This window comes from Copidosoma floridanum, unplaced genomic scaffold (assembly GCF_036245765.1).
Source record: "Copidosoma floridanum isolate Cflo_tuat_1 unplaced genomic scaffold, Cflo_Japanese_pri ptg000024l, whole genome shotgun sequence".
NCBI classification, from domain to species: Eukaryota; Metazoa; Arthropoda; class Insecta; order Hymenoptera; family Encyrtidae; genus Copidosoma; species Copidosoma floridanum.
In genome coordinates, this window is record NW_028321901.1 from 12,395,748 (window position 1) to 12,411,473 (window position 15,726).

At 39.5% G+C, this 15,726-nt stretch overlaps 1 protein-coding gene across 2 annotated transcripts in view; it reads left to right on the forward strand.

Annotated features, from left to right (window-relative positions):
• The window catches only part of LOC106636388 (NADH dehydrogenase [ubiquinone] 1 alpha subcomplex subunit 7), a 110,788-nt gene that overhangs the window by 51,744 nt on the left and 43,318 nt on the right, over positions 1 to 15,726 (forward strand). The window contains exon 3 of one of the 2 annotated variants that reach the window (XR_016293219.1): positions 6,735 to 6,926. The exons of the other annotated variant lie outside the window; for it this stretch is intronic. The gene's annotated coding sequence lies outside the window, so the exon portion shown is untranslated. The remainder of the gene's footprint in view (positions 1 to 6,734; positions 6,927 to 15,726) is intronic. 2 annotated transcript variants of the gene reach the window in all.

A 15,726-nucleotide genomic window follows, 5' to 3' on the forward strand; every position in this document is an offset into this window, starting at 1 on the left:
TTTTGAATTTCACACATTAACTTTCTATAAACAGTAGCATCAATTTTTTAGACATTACATTAACAATAGAAGACAAAAAAATCATTACAAATTGGTTTTCCAAGCCTTCGGCCTCGGGTCGTTTCTTAAATTTTAAATCTAATCACCCAATATCTTTAAGGAGAAACATGGTTTATAACTTAGTAGACAGAGCCGTTCTCTTGTCTCATCGTAGATTTTACACATCTAACCTTGATGTTGTAAGAGGACTATTGCGTAAGAATTCTCATCCTCCAAGTTTTTTCGAAAAGTTGATAAAATCTCGATACTTTAAACTTAAGAACAACAACATCCACAACAACAATACCAACAGTAACAACACCAGCAATAACAATAATAACTCACAGACAAATCACACACCACAAATAAACTATAATATAATAACCATTCCTTTCATCAACCAAAAAATATTTTCAAAATTTAGTCATTTGTATAAAAATTACAATTTAATAACAATACCAAAAGTGTCGAGAAGTTTCAATAAATTTATAAAGTTGGGTAAGGATTCCACGCCGACCCTCAAAAATACGGGCGTTGTGTATCAAATAAGTTGCGAAAATTGTCCTGCAAAATACGTTGGAGAGACCAAAAGGCAAGCAGAAGAGAGAATAAATGAACATAAACGTGGATCTGATCCAGAATCCGTAATAAATAAGCACATGCAGTGTCATAAACACAAGTTTGATTGAAAAAATGTTAAAATTCTTGACAAAGAATCTATTTACAAAAAACGTTTTTATTCAGAAATGATTCACATTAATTTAACAAAAAATACTATCAACACACGCGAAGATATCCAATATCTCAGTAAAATATACAATCCGATTTTCTCGAAAATAAAAAACTCAGAAAAATAATTTTGATCAGTACAGACAATTTTAGTTATACTACCTTTTCATTATATATATATATTCGGTATACAAATATTCATAGCGTCTTCTCAATAATGTATTGTACACATAACTCTCTCTTCCTTACTGCTTCGTATTCGTATTATTTTTGCGTTCGTTCATTCTACATAGTGCGTATACTAGATCAGTAGGGTGCTGACTGCCGTCTGTTTCACACGAGTTACATTCGGCTACTATTTAATGTTTAAAGTTTAATCTTCATCAGGTAATTTTAAGTTGTGCGTCCGTTCTCTGTAAAACCCCCCCTTTTTTTGATTTATGATTCTATATGTGCATATGTGTTAATTTTTAGTTGCCTGATGAGGTCCGAGAAACTCGGACGAAAGGTAGCAAAAATAAAATAATATATACACACTACAACAGTTTGTATATTTGAATATGCTCACCCAAGATCCTTCAATGCAAATCCCTACTTAGAGGAAAATTTTTTAATAAATTAAACAAATCAGTGATTTAAGTGTGTATTATGTTAGTGTTCAGTAATAAATTTTGTTTGGTGTTGTCATATGTTCTACAAGATTAGAAAAAACAAGAACATGGATTGCGACTGTAATAACACAGCATATATAAGTGCATATACATGCTAACACTTGTGTAAAGCTCGAAGGACTCGAAACGCTTTACACATTTGTGTAAAGCTTAAAGAGCATTTTACGACTACAAAAATGACCTTTGGCAGATCAGCGATACCGCAGTTGTTAAGCAACTAAAGTTAAAACATCTTTTTTTACTTAAAAGTACATGCTTTAAGGTAAAGCTTAAGCTCACGGAAGTGAAAAATAATGCACCCACAGCTGAGGAACACGTGGACGAATATCGCAAAAAACTTGTTTTTTCAAACTTGAAATATTTTTTACTAAAAATCTGTGGGGTTTAGGTATGTACATCCCAATTAATTTTTTGTTTAGTGAAACTGTAAAATTTTTTAATTTATTTATAAAATTTTTTAATTACAAAAAATTGACCTTTCGGATAGTGACCCACCATTAAAAATCGTGTTCAGTGGGCAAAAATATATAAAAAAAAATTTGGTGGGTCCGGCCTAACTCAGAAGGTAATGGGACCGTACCTCCGTACCTGGTCCCTTAACTAATAAGCCGAGACGCGAAATTGTAGATATCCACGATTATATTTTGGAACCGGAAAATAAGCAAACTCTAGGACATAGAATGAGACGGAAAATAAGCAAACTCTAGGACATAGAATGAGACTCTTTTTTAATAGAGAAAGAAGAGTTGCACGAAATTGAGAACGAAAACGATTCCGTAACATATTCTGCAGACAATCTCGATATTAATAAAAATAAAGTATCCCCGGAATCAATCCTTGAAGGGTTTGAAGGTATCGGCAAATCTAGGATACGTTCGTTCCCCTGTTGAATCTTTAGGACATATGCCCTTGCTACAATCAGAAATAAATTTAATTACTGTAAAAGGGAGGCAGGAGAGCAAAGTTTATAGCAGTAAGGTTATCACAGATAAAAACGCGCACTCAGTAAGAAACTTCGTAACAAGCACTCCGATTACAAAGTATGTAGTTAGAAACGACATTTCACTACAACTACTTTGTTAGCATTTTAAAAGATATCCACGGCTATCCGATACATAGTTTATAATTCTTTTGTTACATCTTGAAGAAATAAAATGTATCACGATTTCATCAATTTTTTTCAAATCATCGGAAATGTTTTCAAGAAATTTTCTGAAACCCAATTCATGACTCATGGAAGACAGAAACATCAAACAAAATTGACCGCACACATTTGAGGATAGGCTTTGTAGCTGTTTAACATTCTAACGAAGTTTCTCACAATTTTTTCGTAAGCGATTAATGTGATCCGGTATATACGGTTGTACACCATAGCTATCGAAATAAAAACCATTACCTTGTTTATCAGCACACATAGCAACCCAATGAGTACCTGGCTTTGTATGATTGTCAGTGTTTACGACAAGCTTTGTCGGTTTCATCCACACCCACGGGATCTGATCTGCTACGAATACACCCACAGTATACAAAGAGATTTGCGAGAGGTATTGCAGTATTTGCAGACTGTCAATGGTTAATTTCTGTTGTTTTTAATGATTTTTTGTCAAAATTGTGTTCACAGAGCCAATACTTTAATGTGTAAACATTATTAAAAGCACATCGATATTTTCGATAATCTGGCTTCAATGCGTGATGTATGCAATACTCCTCCGCTAATAAGGCTTTCAAAGGCGGACACTCGATCTTGTATTCCAAATTTATTACCTCACAATTTGTAATTTTGTGCAAATCATACCACTTTTCACAACCTCTGACGTAAATTTTGCGTATGTTTCTTCCAATATCATACAAAATTTTGAAAATCGCTTTTAAAGGTACTTCACCCTCAAAGAAATCAAGTCTATGATGATTTTGGGACAACCAAATATTTTATCAATAATATAAGACGTCTAATGACAATTAGTTAATAATTAAAATAACATCTAATGGTGGTACTGTCAAATTTTGTATTTATTAAAAAACAAAACGACGTTTCGGCCGTTTGGACAATGTCCCGGCCCTCATCAGGTACAAACATCTATGAGTAATAAAAAATTCTTTACAATACAAATTTTGATAAGTACAATAAACGCAAATTAGGTAAAGTGTATAATATACCTCTGACTCTTACGAAGGGGATGTAAAATCGTAATGTAGTCAGAGTTTCAAGTTTTGTTGCTTTTATACTCTGCACATATACAATTGACACAATATACGTACACAATACAATTAAATAAGAATTGCAAGCTGTTCCTTGTGAGACATACGTTAACAGATCATGTTTTCCTAATACCATAAATGAAAGGGGCCCTCAAATCATGTACATAGAGTTAGCCTCCTTTCTTAATTGATTTAACGAGAGACTTGTAAAAATTTTTCAATTTTTCTGTATCTTGTTGTCTATTAATATTATTATTGAAACAATGTATATTTAACATTTCGGAAAACAGGCGCTTTTTATAATTTTGTTCCGTGTCTAAAATTTTTATTTTATCAAAATTAAAGTTGTGTGTAAATTCAATGTTATGTTGTAATAGTACAGATGTATCCTTTTTTTCTCTATGTCTCTTTTATGTTCTGCCATTCTTAATTTTAAAGCTCTTGATGTTTGACAGACATAACAGCAGTTGCAATTGACATCATAGCTATTGTCCGGAATTACAATTCACTGTTGAGACATGCAACAACAACAGCATTAGTTTCTTAGACATAAAAACTATTATTCAACAAAATAATACAATGCTAACTAATTGGTACCAAAAACCCACACATTAAGGCCGATACTTCAATGTTCTCTCCCACCATCCAATACAACATAAAATAGGTATCATTTACACATTAGTAGACTTTTCCATTAAGTTAGCAGACACTCAATTTCATAACGATAATTTAACATTAATCAATAAATTTTTACTAGCTAACAACTATCCTCAAAGATTTATTAATAAATTTTTAAACAAAAGAATTAATACCTTAAAAAACATGAACATGATTGACATTTGCAATAGCAACAATAATAATTATACAGTAATCTTATCATTACCGTATATTCCCCACTTGTACGGTCCTATAAAATATTTTTGTAAGAAGCTTTATATTGGTCTTGTATACAGTTTAAACAACAAATTGAATTCAATCTTTTTACTTGGAAGAGATAGAACAGAGCCACTCGATAAAAATAATGTCATTTACCACATGCCATCTACGAATTGCAACTGCTGTTATGTCGGTCAAACATCGAGAGCTTTAAAATTAAGAATGGCAGAACATAAAAGAGAGATAGAGAAAAAAAGGATACATCTGTACTATTACAACATAACATTGAATTTACACACAACTTTAATTTTGATAAAATAAAAATTTTAGACACGTAACAAAATTACAAAAAGCGCCTGTTTTCCTAAATGTTAAATATACATTATTTCAATAATAACATTAATAAACAACAAGATACAGAAAAATTCAAAGATTGCTACAAGTCTCTCGTTAAATCAATTAAGAAAGAAGGCTAACTCTATGTACATGATTTGAGGGCCCTTTTTATTTATGGTAATAGGAAAACATGATCTGTTTACGTATGTGTCACAAGGAACTGCTTGCGATTCTTATTTGATTGTATTGTGTGCGTGTATAGTGTCATTTGTATATGTGCAGAGTATAAAAGCAACAAAACTTGAAACTCTGACTACATTACAATTTTACATCTCCTTCGTAAGAGTAAGAGGTATATTATACACTTTACTTAATTTGCGTTTATTGTACTTATCAAAATTTGTATTGTAAAGAATTTTTTATTACTCATAGATTTTTGTACCTGATGAGGGCCGGGACATTGTCCAAACGGCCGAAACATCGTTTTGTTTTTTAATAAATACAAAATTTGGCAGTACCACCATTGGACGTTATTTTAATAAATAAGAAATATTTTATCGTTGTGCCTTCTTACTCAATTTTCGCAATCGACAAGCAGATGTTACTACCCAACGTGGGGAAAAGTCATTGTTCAAAGCAACGATAGCAATTTCTTTCGGTACCATTACGTCTTTCCTCACCTTAAAATACTGAATGTTGACTACGAGCTCCATTGCGATTTATGGATGATTGAGCATACCAGCAGCAACTATCCCGAGAGACAATTGGCGTGGCCGAGTAGTGGGTGTAAATGTAATATATGTAGTTAGTGGTGCCATCTAACCGCTCAAGTTGACCATGATTTGACGTGACACATCAATTTCGAGAATATTCTCGTACTCGGCATATACTATACAGTTAACAGTCGTAGTTAGAGCATCGGCAAATAGAACGTCCAATCTAACGCTACCGTGTTTAATCAGGTTCCAATTAGAACATTCATTGGCCGATAAATCTGGTATAAATCGAAAGCAAAGGGGCAGTAACCGTTGGGATAAGATTCGCGATCACTGTGATTTCTTTCATTGAGAAAGGGAATACTATTACCCGAAAACACAGTATGATAAGCATCTATGTATAAATTATTCGTTTTAAAATCTGATTGTAATGGTTTGGAAGAAACTTGAATGCCGTCAATGTATGAATAAACAAAATTAATATTGAAATAATAAAAATTAAACGAACTCATAGTGCGATCGCTAATATAAGCTTGATTTTTAACGAAACCGACGATTATTCGCTTAGGTAAGTGGCCCAAAATAATATTATCCAAAGTTTCGCTATGAATACCGATGTGCATCGTCACAGCTTTTACTTCGACACGCGTAAGCGGATATTTTGCCATGCTTTTTGACAAAACTTTGGTATGGGCTAGCAAAACAGATAGGTTTATTTTAACGCGTCGCACTAAAAAATTTGCTTCTTCGATACGAACCGAAACCAAGTTCGAAATGTCTATGAGACAAAATGCATCGCGAGATCTTACTAATCGCATTCACACCTCGACTCCATTGATGAGTAATTTTTCCTGATTGCATACATCGCAATGAAGATGACCAATCAGATCAATTGATTTCTTTGCTAGTAGGAATGTTCGTCGCTTGACGAGCTCCTCGTTGGCATCCAACTCATCGTCCATCTTTGTCGCCGTATCGTTGCAATATAAGGCACTCGTTAAGTGTGATGATTTTGCCCTAAGTCCGTAATTTAATAAAGTTTCTAAATACGCTCTGTAAGTGTACGCATTGTTAGGACATGATATAGGTTTCTGATTTAAAAACACATCGACTTGATTGAACAACAAATGCATAAAATTATTTATCGGCCCTGCCTTTGTGATTTCAGATAATACGTCAGCATTTAATTCTTCATCTTCATTGACGTCCAACTTTACACGAAGATTATGCATCGTGTGAGCAAGATCAATGTCTTCGTCACTATTACCTGGTACGACAAATTCGAACGGTGAATCATCCGTGAGTGATGATATCGGCTTGTATTGAATCCAGTGCGATCCCTCGATAGTTGTTTGAGTCGGTGAGTATCAAACAAAAAAAGCTCAGACGTTAAGCACTCGCACGAGTGACTGTGTAAAAAAGCCATTTAAAAAAAATTTAACTTTCAAAATTATCTCTTGCAGTTCTTTTTTTCCTTCTTTTTTCTTCTTATGGTTCTCTTCTTCTTTTTATTTTGTTTGTGTATTTTCTTGTTTTTTTTCTTTTTACTCTTACGATGCCCACGCCTTGACTGCACAGTTCTACAAAGCAATTGCAACTGAAATGGCTCTTCGAGTCAGCCAACTTTATATGCTGAACCTTCCATAAGTTTGTCCATTTTTTCTGCGGCTTATCTCTTTAGCGTGTTGCTAGATTCTGTCATGCGCGTACGAAATGTTTCTCTGAAAGGTATATTTCTAGTGATGACGTCAGACATAATGTTCATACCTGCCCGAACAGCTTTGGCACCTCGTTTAATCAGTGGCAAAACTCGTCGAAATACTCCAGCGAGGGACGATCTGATACCTCTGTGTCCTCGTTGATAGGAGGCCCCAACGTAAATACGTCCAACACCTCTCCCACTGCTTCCATAAATTGTAGTCAAACTTCCACCACCACTTTGTGTGATAAAGTAGTCCTCGTAGAGATCCATAATTGTCAATCGACTCGTTTAAAGTGAAGTGTTACCATCAGCGTCCCAAAGTCGAATGGTATGGGTCTACCAATCGGGTCCCTTATATCGATTTCAATGTTGTGAAATGAGTTAAATAACAATGGTACATACATAGGAGGAGAGAACATTTTATTTTTAACACAGCCGTATGCGTAACCTTGAAGGTCCAACGACACAGCCCGCAACAATCGCGATTGAACGTCTCCTATGATGTATGGTTCACATATGTCACTGTAAATCATTACCATAGATGGTAAAGCGTTGGCAAGATTTGCTGGATTAAATGATCAAATTTCGTTATTTTCCAAGAAAAGACACGTTGCACTTTCAAAGCCCATTTTACGTAATTTTTCGGATAATAGTAAGCGATATGTGTATTCACTGTGCGCTGTTTCGGAACATACTAACTTAGCCACTACGTAGCCACCTTTTTCTAAACTGAAAACCACATGATCGCGTGTGGTATCAAAACTATTGATTTCTTGTATTGTTTCTTCTATATTTGCGTATAGACCAGGGCGTATGCAATAATGCACATTAATCACAGGACGTTCTTTATGTACATTATTGTATACCCGTGGTATGCATTTTACGGTAATTTTTCTTTCGCTATCTTTGATCGCACTCGCACGTTAAAACGTCAATGGTCATTGAATCTCTGTTATACCAACACTCCATCGACCTTGCAAAGTAGTTTGCTGAGGTAATCTTGTCACGTAATGCGTTGAGTATTATCAGGGTAATACTGCATGTTACTCTTGCTAGGTAACATGACGTAAAATTTGTCCTTCATTTTATATCTTATAAATAATGACCTTTTACCCAGGAATTAAATTTTTTAGGATACCCTTTCCAGTTGATAAAATATTCTTCGGAACATCCTTTACCTCGACTTTTCAATATCTTGTCAACCTCGAAAAAGCTCATGCTTTGGCAACGTTTGTCGATGTTTTATCCTTAAACGGTTCCACCCAAGTGTATTTGCTGACGACATCGATGACACCGAAAACATAGGCGTAGCTATTATTGTAAGGTTTTAAAGCTCTCAAATCCATCGAATCAGCTTCCCACACGTCATCAAAGTTACGCACGTTATAGCTTGTTCTGGGAAAACGGTTCCTCATAGTTATATGTAAATTATAGGTATCTTGACTCTCTAGCCAACTAATTACGTTCAATTGCTAATATTTATTTTTCACAGCACTCGCAATTTTTTACCGCCCGCGTATGCAGTTAATCGTGCCGCTTCGTAGTAAAGTTTTTGCAAAGTATTATGCATTATTATTTTTCTTCTTTTTCTTTTTAGACTTAGATCCAATGGTTCTCTTGATGCGAAAAAAGAACTTCTCAAATGTAATCTTGCTAGACATGCAGCATGCTGTCAATCAAGCGACTGTTTGCTCATCTGGCGGTGTTTTTCCAGCAAGCATACGCGAAAAAGCAAATTCAGCCAACGCTCGATCGGCTTTTAGACGTTCACCCTTCTTCTCCGTAGCGTAGGCAAGATCGTGCTGACTACATGCTTCATCCAAAGGATTTATATCCACATCATCGTGCTCAATGCGTTTTGATAGCTCCATTCCAAATTTGTATCCAGGTGCATGCATCTCAAACGGTAGCAAGTCGATTAAAGCGTCAAGAGTGCTGTTTTTTTCCTTCTCCTCGAGTTTTACTTCTGTTTCCCCGTCTTGGTCATTTTTCCGCTCAGTCGACGCTATGTTCGTACTTGTTTTGACGGAGGCGCAACTTTTAGAAAATTTTTTTAAATTTTCGGTGACGCCGTTGATTCAGTACTACTTTTATCAAGAAAACCCCCACTATTCGACGTTGATCTTGGACTCTTATTTGTCATTTGTCGATTTTGATTTATCGTTGTAGTCGTCGTCGTCGTCGTCGATCAGTAATTTTAATACTCGCGCATTTCTGACACACTCTTTTGGAATGTTTGCCATACGGACATCTTGTGGAAAGTGCCACTGCAAACTGATCATGCCCCACCGGTGTGCGTTTTTTCCAGTCCCTCAAGGTATCGTTCACCAGATCGACAATGTTTGACTGTGGTATGCGAACGCCACCCATGATGACGGTATGATTATTGCTTCAGTCAAAGTTACCAGTAGCGAACAATCGTCTTACGATAACTGCAGCTTTTTGACGATACTTTTTCGGTACGCTTTCAATAACCTTGGCATGCGTCAGCATGTCGTTATCTTTTACTGTCCAATTCCTTAAGGTGTAAATACCGTTGCGAAATTTGTTGATATTTTTTCCACTTTTGTCGCTTGACGGTATACGGTTAATTCAAGATGTCATTCATTTCTGCGTCGAGTCGACTCATCGTTGTACCCGGCGTTTGCACAGAGTTTAAACCATTGTTGAGAAATGTGCTATTCAATCGGTCTACGCTTTCTTGAAGCAGAAGAATCATTGTTTTTGCATGCTCTATTTTTGTTACAGCATCGACAACACCGTTCCAAGGAGTGGACCTCACAAAGCTGGTAAGGAATTTCCTCCTTGTTGCACGACGATATTTTCCTTCGACGACGAATAAATTTTTGCGTTAACGAGTTTTCTGAGAACGTTGGCGTGTCTACGCAAGCGTTTTTTGTGCGCCGCAGTTAGCGGAACGTTTTCTTCGAGAATGTTCAACGCGCACTCGCAAATATACTTGATTAGCGTCGTGTCGGCATTGCACAACAGGGCCCTCTGTTGTTCGGTGTCGAGATGATACAGAGCTCTCAAAATGGCGACGTGTTTTCGACCAAACGGGAAACGTGACTTCGTCATCAATACAACGATACAATTGGAACTTGATTCGTCGTGTCGCTTCCTTTTATCTGTTTTTTAGCCACGTATACGTACAGATACTCGTCATCTATGGAAAATACAAGTTTGAAATCGACAATTGTCCGGTGTATTTTGCTTGAAATCCAAGAAAAAGTAACCAAATGGTCGGGAAGTAGCGTCCCAACATGGTTCTTGCAAGAACCGAGGATTTTGTGGACACACTTGTCTCGAGATGTTGTATTTGTGCGCGACCTCGTAAATTTCTAAAGATGACAATGTATTGCGAGTTTAGCGATATATCGCGCTGACCCTTATTTTGATGAAATATATTTTGCAAGATAAAGATAACGCTCAAATTATTATGATGACTGCCCTTAGTAAATAAGCCGACGATACCGCCACTACCAGATGATTCGCGCATGAAATCATCCATAATGACCAGTTTTGGTCTGTAGTCGCCCGCCCATTCGTTATTTCGTGGCAATCGATATTACTCCCAAGATCTTGGCAACCAGTAGGTCCACTAAGAGTGCACGTCCATGGGTGTTGCCATCGAGTATCCATACTGTCAAACTAAACTCCGTCGTAAAAGCTGATTGACCGCGGCAGGGGCCTCCGCGAACTGCCTGCAGGACCGCGAGCCCCATTGAAAAGCTAGCACAAAGGCGGGTCATGCGGTCAATCAGCTCGTTTCGTGGATTCAACCGCCAATCGAGCTCTTGTTACCGCCGCCGCCGCTGTTGCTCAAACATACAACTGGGATTTACTGAAAAGCGGTTTGCATGGCCAATCAGTTTGAATACATGTTGTGATGGTGGGGATAACTTTTTAGAAAGTTTTGGTTTTCAAGATTAAAGAATGTGCTAATGTAAAATTTCTTGTAATATGTTTTATGTTTCACTAAACAATGAAGTATAAACATTCGTTGCAACGTTTGTGCTGACGTTGATTATAAATCACTCACCGCAACACTTTCAAGAATGTGTTGACATATGGTAATAAGATACATTTATATAACTAAAAACACGTAGAACATTCTCGTTTGAAATTTTCTACTTTTGAATCGGTAATGTGTTGCCCCTGAAAAGGGCCGTTTTTTTCTATTATTTATTTTTTTATAAGTTTGTACCCATTTTTGTGGGGTTGTGGAAAACATTTTGAGAAACACATTTTTTATTTTCTTTATCATTATTTTTCTAAAATTGGAATTTGACAATCGTCATTATTATCGCTCTTTGAACGAGATGCGATAAAATTTGATTTTCTTAGTTTTGGACCCATCTTATCGGTTAGTTGTTGAAGCGTACACCGTTAGAACAGAAATGATCGAACCAAAGACCACGGTCGTACTTTAGGCTACTAAGCATTTCCCCTTCTTCTACTCCATCATTATACTCTACCAAATCCCTTTTTCCGTAAAATGATTGAGTCATCACAATGCAAAAAGCATCCATAGACTGACTGCTCAGTTGTGTGTTCTGTATCCATATGGGTAACTTGCATCTGCAGTTACAAATCTGCTTTTTCCGTAAACTGGTTTGCAAGTTTTTTTTTCAGGTTGTGTTATCACATCATGAAAAGCTGTTCGCCGTTATTAGACAAAGTGATTTCTGATACATCCAATGTAATCAATTTGTTAACTGTGTCAAAATTTATCTTTTTACTGTTGGCATAATTTAATCTAATACCCTTTACCTTGCAAACATACTCTTTATCATCGCTATTAGGTTTTTTATATTTATACGCATAAAACTTTGGTCCACCAGATCAAAACGATGTTATGTATGTACCGATACCTTTATCGGACAATTTATCCGTAAGACAGCCAAGTATTGTACCGAGAAGTGAATCGGGTTCTCCTTCTCGACTCACGTAAAAACCAGAATCCGTATCATAATATAGTGCACGTGGTCCCAATACATGTAAATAACTAAACAATTTTGACCGAGCTTGGGCCGTAACAAAAGCAGCTACAACTATGTTTTTTTTTTTTTTTTTTTTTTTTAATTGTGACGGAGTTACTTTTTCTCCTCCGAGCCTAGAGCGCCAGAATTCAATTCGATCGCAAAATCTGCCAACGTTCTTTTTTTTCGCTAATGCCATTGTGTGTCTGATTTAATTTTGGGTGAGACGAGAGGAAGGAGACAGCGACGAGAAATCATACGGCGCCGGTTACCAGGACATCGGAAAGAAGATCGTGGGAATATGAAAATATAATAAGGAACGCGAAACGTACGAATTAGCTTGTAACGACCGACGTCTAATTAAATGTAGAGTTGTATTGTTCTAAGGGTAAAGGAATGTACAAGAGTGGCTAGTGTGGAGTATAGCGTCGGGGAAAATCAGGGGAATGCGCGAGGTGTGGACGAATGGGGCCAATAGGCCAAGAGGCATGGCGAATCAGCGGCGGGCTAGGCAGTAAGAATGAGAGTGAGAGAGACCGGTAATTAGAGAAATTTGTGCAAGCCAGTGGGCCCGCAAGGAGGACCACTTCTGAACTAGCTCCCGAGCAGTAAAGAACAAATACGCGCGCGCTTCTATACTACGCTAGATACAGCAGCACAACCGCCATCCTGTCAACGACTTCACCAGCCTCAGACCAGCTACAGCCCTTGGACATCCTCCCCGAGGCCCGAGACCTAGACGCCTGAACTGCCTGAGGTAGAGAGAGTGGAGCCGAGAGACGAGGAAGGTCAAGAGAGAGAGAGGATCCAGGAATCGCCTCAATGGCCCGTATCGAGGTAAAGCGACACCGTGCGTAGGGAGCGGTACGAAGGGTTTGGGTAACGCGAGAGAACGAGCGAGGGTGTGCGTGAGTGCCTGTAGGGATTTCTGGGGTTTACGAAGTGATAGAGAGAGAGAGAGAGAGAGAGAGAGAGAGAGAGAGAGAGAGTGCCGCGCCGTCCGCGAGGACTTCCCCGGAGAGGGAACCATCAGGGTGGGAATTTTCGCCGAAATGCATGAGGGTTTGGGATCGGCGATGCGTTGCGCCGGATGGCGCCAGTGACCCGGTGAAGTGTAAGCTTGGTGCCGATAAAAATAAACGTGTGTCTGGGTATATCACCTGTTGTTTCTTTCTTTTTGAGCGGCTAGTGCCTGACTAGCCGCCCGCGACGGGACCCCCTTTCTTTTCTTTGCATAAATTTCAGGTTGGGACAGCTGGGTAGAGCTTTGCAGTGTAGCCCAGGAGGTGTGGAGAACGGGACGGCATACGTACGAGAATTTTCTTCGTGCGAGGTGATCGGGACGGCCCGGTCTAGATATTTACGTCTAGGGGCCCGGTAAACGCCTCGTCACAAAGTGGCATCCCTTGTGGGGAGTGTTTGTCGCGGAACAGCCGGGGAATACATACGTGTGTGAGTGCGAAGCCGGATTAAAGTCACGTTTGGTAACTGTAGTGGGTACGCGAGGTTCTTGCCGGAGACGAGTACCGGCAGACTCGAATCGTCGAAAACGGTTTTTTTTTGAAACCTCTAGAAATTTACTGAAAATTAGGAGTATATGCTCGCGCAGGTCAGGTGGCGTCGGGTGTGAGTGTGAGCGAAAGAGTCGACCAGTATAGTCTGAGAGACAGACTCTATTCCAGGAGCCGAGTTTTTCGAAGCGTAGCTGCTATAATCGGCCCCGAGGGCAGCCTCCGCTGCCGATCAACCGTAGTGGCTAAATTGATGCATGATTTTCTTTCAGAGTGGAGAACAACTGCCTAACGTGCGTTGTCTAATAAAAAAAAAGTTTGTTGTATGATTTTAAATTATATTGCCTTACTCTATTCTCTAAACTTTCTCTCTCGTGCCCATATTTACTTTTCTTTCCTTTCCAAGTGTCAAGTTTCTTTCTGGAATTTTTGCATCAGGATAGGAAGTGCGCGCCGAGAACGGAAAAACAAATATATAGTGCCGTGTGACGTATAGCCGCGAGAAATAAGTGCGTTAGGAATACTCCGAAGCTATCTCTCTCCCGAGGTAGATCCTGCGCGAGTGCTAGTGATAATTCCAAAGGGAAAGTGTACACAATAAATAGAGAATCACACAAAAAAAAAATATCGTTAAAGTGCTGTTGCTACAGGGTTGTTTTTTTTGTGTAGTATTAGGAACGCCGCGAGGGCATAATTGTTATCGTGCACGAGTTACCTGTCGGGAGGAGATCCTTTTTTTTGTTGGCTACGTAATTTAGGGAGTGCGGGAATGGGGCGCCCGCGGAACGTTGCGCCGGCGGAGGTGAGACCTCAGGACGATTGGATGGAACGGGTCGCGTGGACTTGAGAACAGAGACTGTTCCGTAGGGAATTGTTCGCAATACCCTTGGAGGTAGTGATGAAACAGCTTCGCGAGCGGGGGTTGAGTTTGAGGGGGGCCGTGTTGGTCTTGCGTGATCGTCTGTTGCGCTATCGGATGTTAGAAATCAAGCCGGGTAATCCCCTGATACCGCGATTTGAGGCCGATGAAGCTAGGGACGTAAAGGAAGGAGCGGATGATCCAGACGCGGAGGCTCGCCTTGAGTGCGGGACGTCGGGCGGGCAACGGGCAGCGTCGGGGGGGGGGCAGCGGGAGCGTAGTGCCAATGCAGAGGCGAGTGAAGATGAAATAAGAGCAGCGTCCTTTCGGGACAGGGACAGTGAAGGGGAGTTGGCACGTCGGGAATCGCGATACTCCACCGAGAGTTCAGAAATATGCTTTTCAGCCGGGGCTAGCGAGGCCAGAGCTGCCCCAAGCACGGCGGATCCCCCGCCCATAAATGCGCCCAGTTTCATACCTTGGACGTGCCCTATTTCTGTGCCAGCGACAGTGGCAATGACAACCGTGTATACGTCTCCCAGCATGTCCGCGTCACTTCCGCCTCGAAGGCCAGGATTCTTATCGTTGGGCCAAGTGAACTCGCGCTTCGCGGAGCCAACGCCTGTTACTAGCTCAGGACACATCAGCTTAGGTGCGGTTAGTTTGTTCAACCACGAACGAATTTTTCGAGCCGGAGCGGCCGGATCTAACCCAACGATCGCCGTAGGGAACGAGAAGACCGGGGATCAAAGCGTGTGTGTAACCGACGGATTTAGGAAACCGCGTTTTGGGATCAGTCATTCTCCGGAAAGAAAACAGGCCGAGAATTGGGCGCCAAGTCGGGAGGGGTCGCCTGCGTTGAGGTCCAACGAATCGACCTTATTTATCCCACTGATGCTGGAGGATCTACCAAGAAGATTAGAGCGCCCTCAGAGCTGGGAGCCAAAGGCCGTCGATGCCCAACGGGGGATTCCGGAGAATAGTCGACAACTATACCAGACAGCCGCAGAGTGGATAAACCAACCCCTGAGCCCGTCAGTCGATGTGATTAAGAGAAGCGACCTGAGCGACCAGCGCCTGAACGCGACGTATGCTCAAGCAGCTGC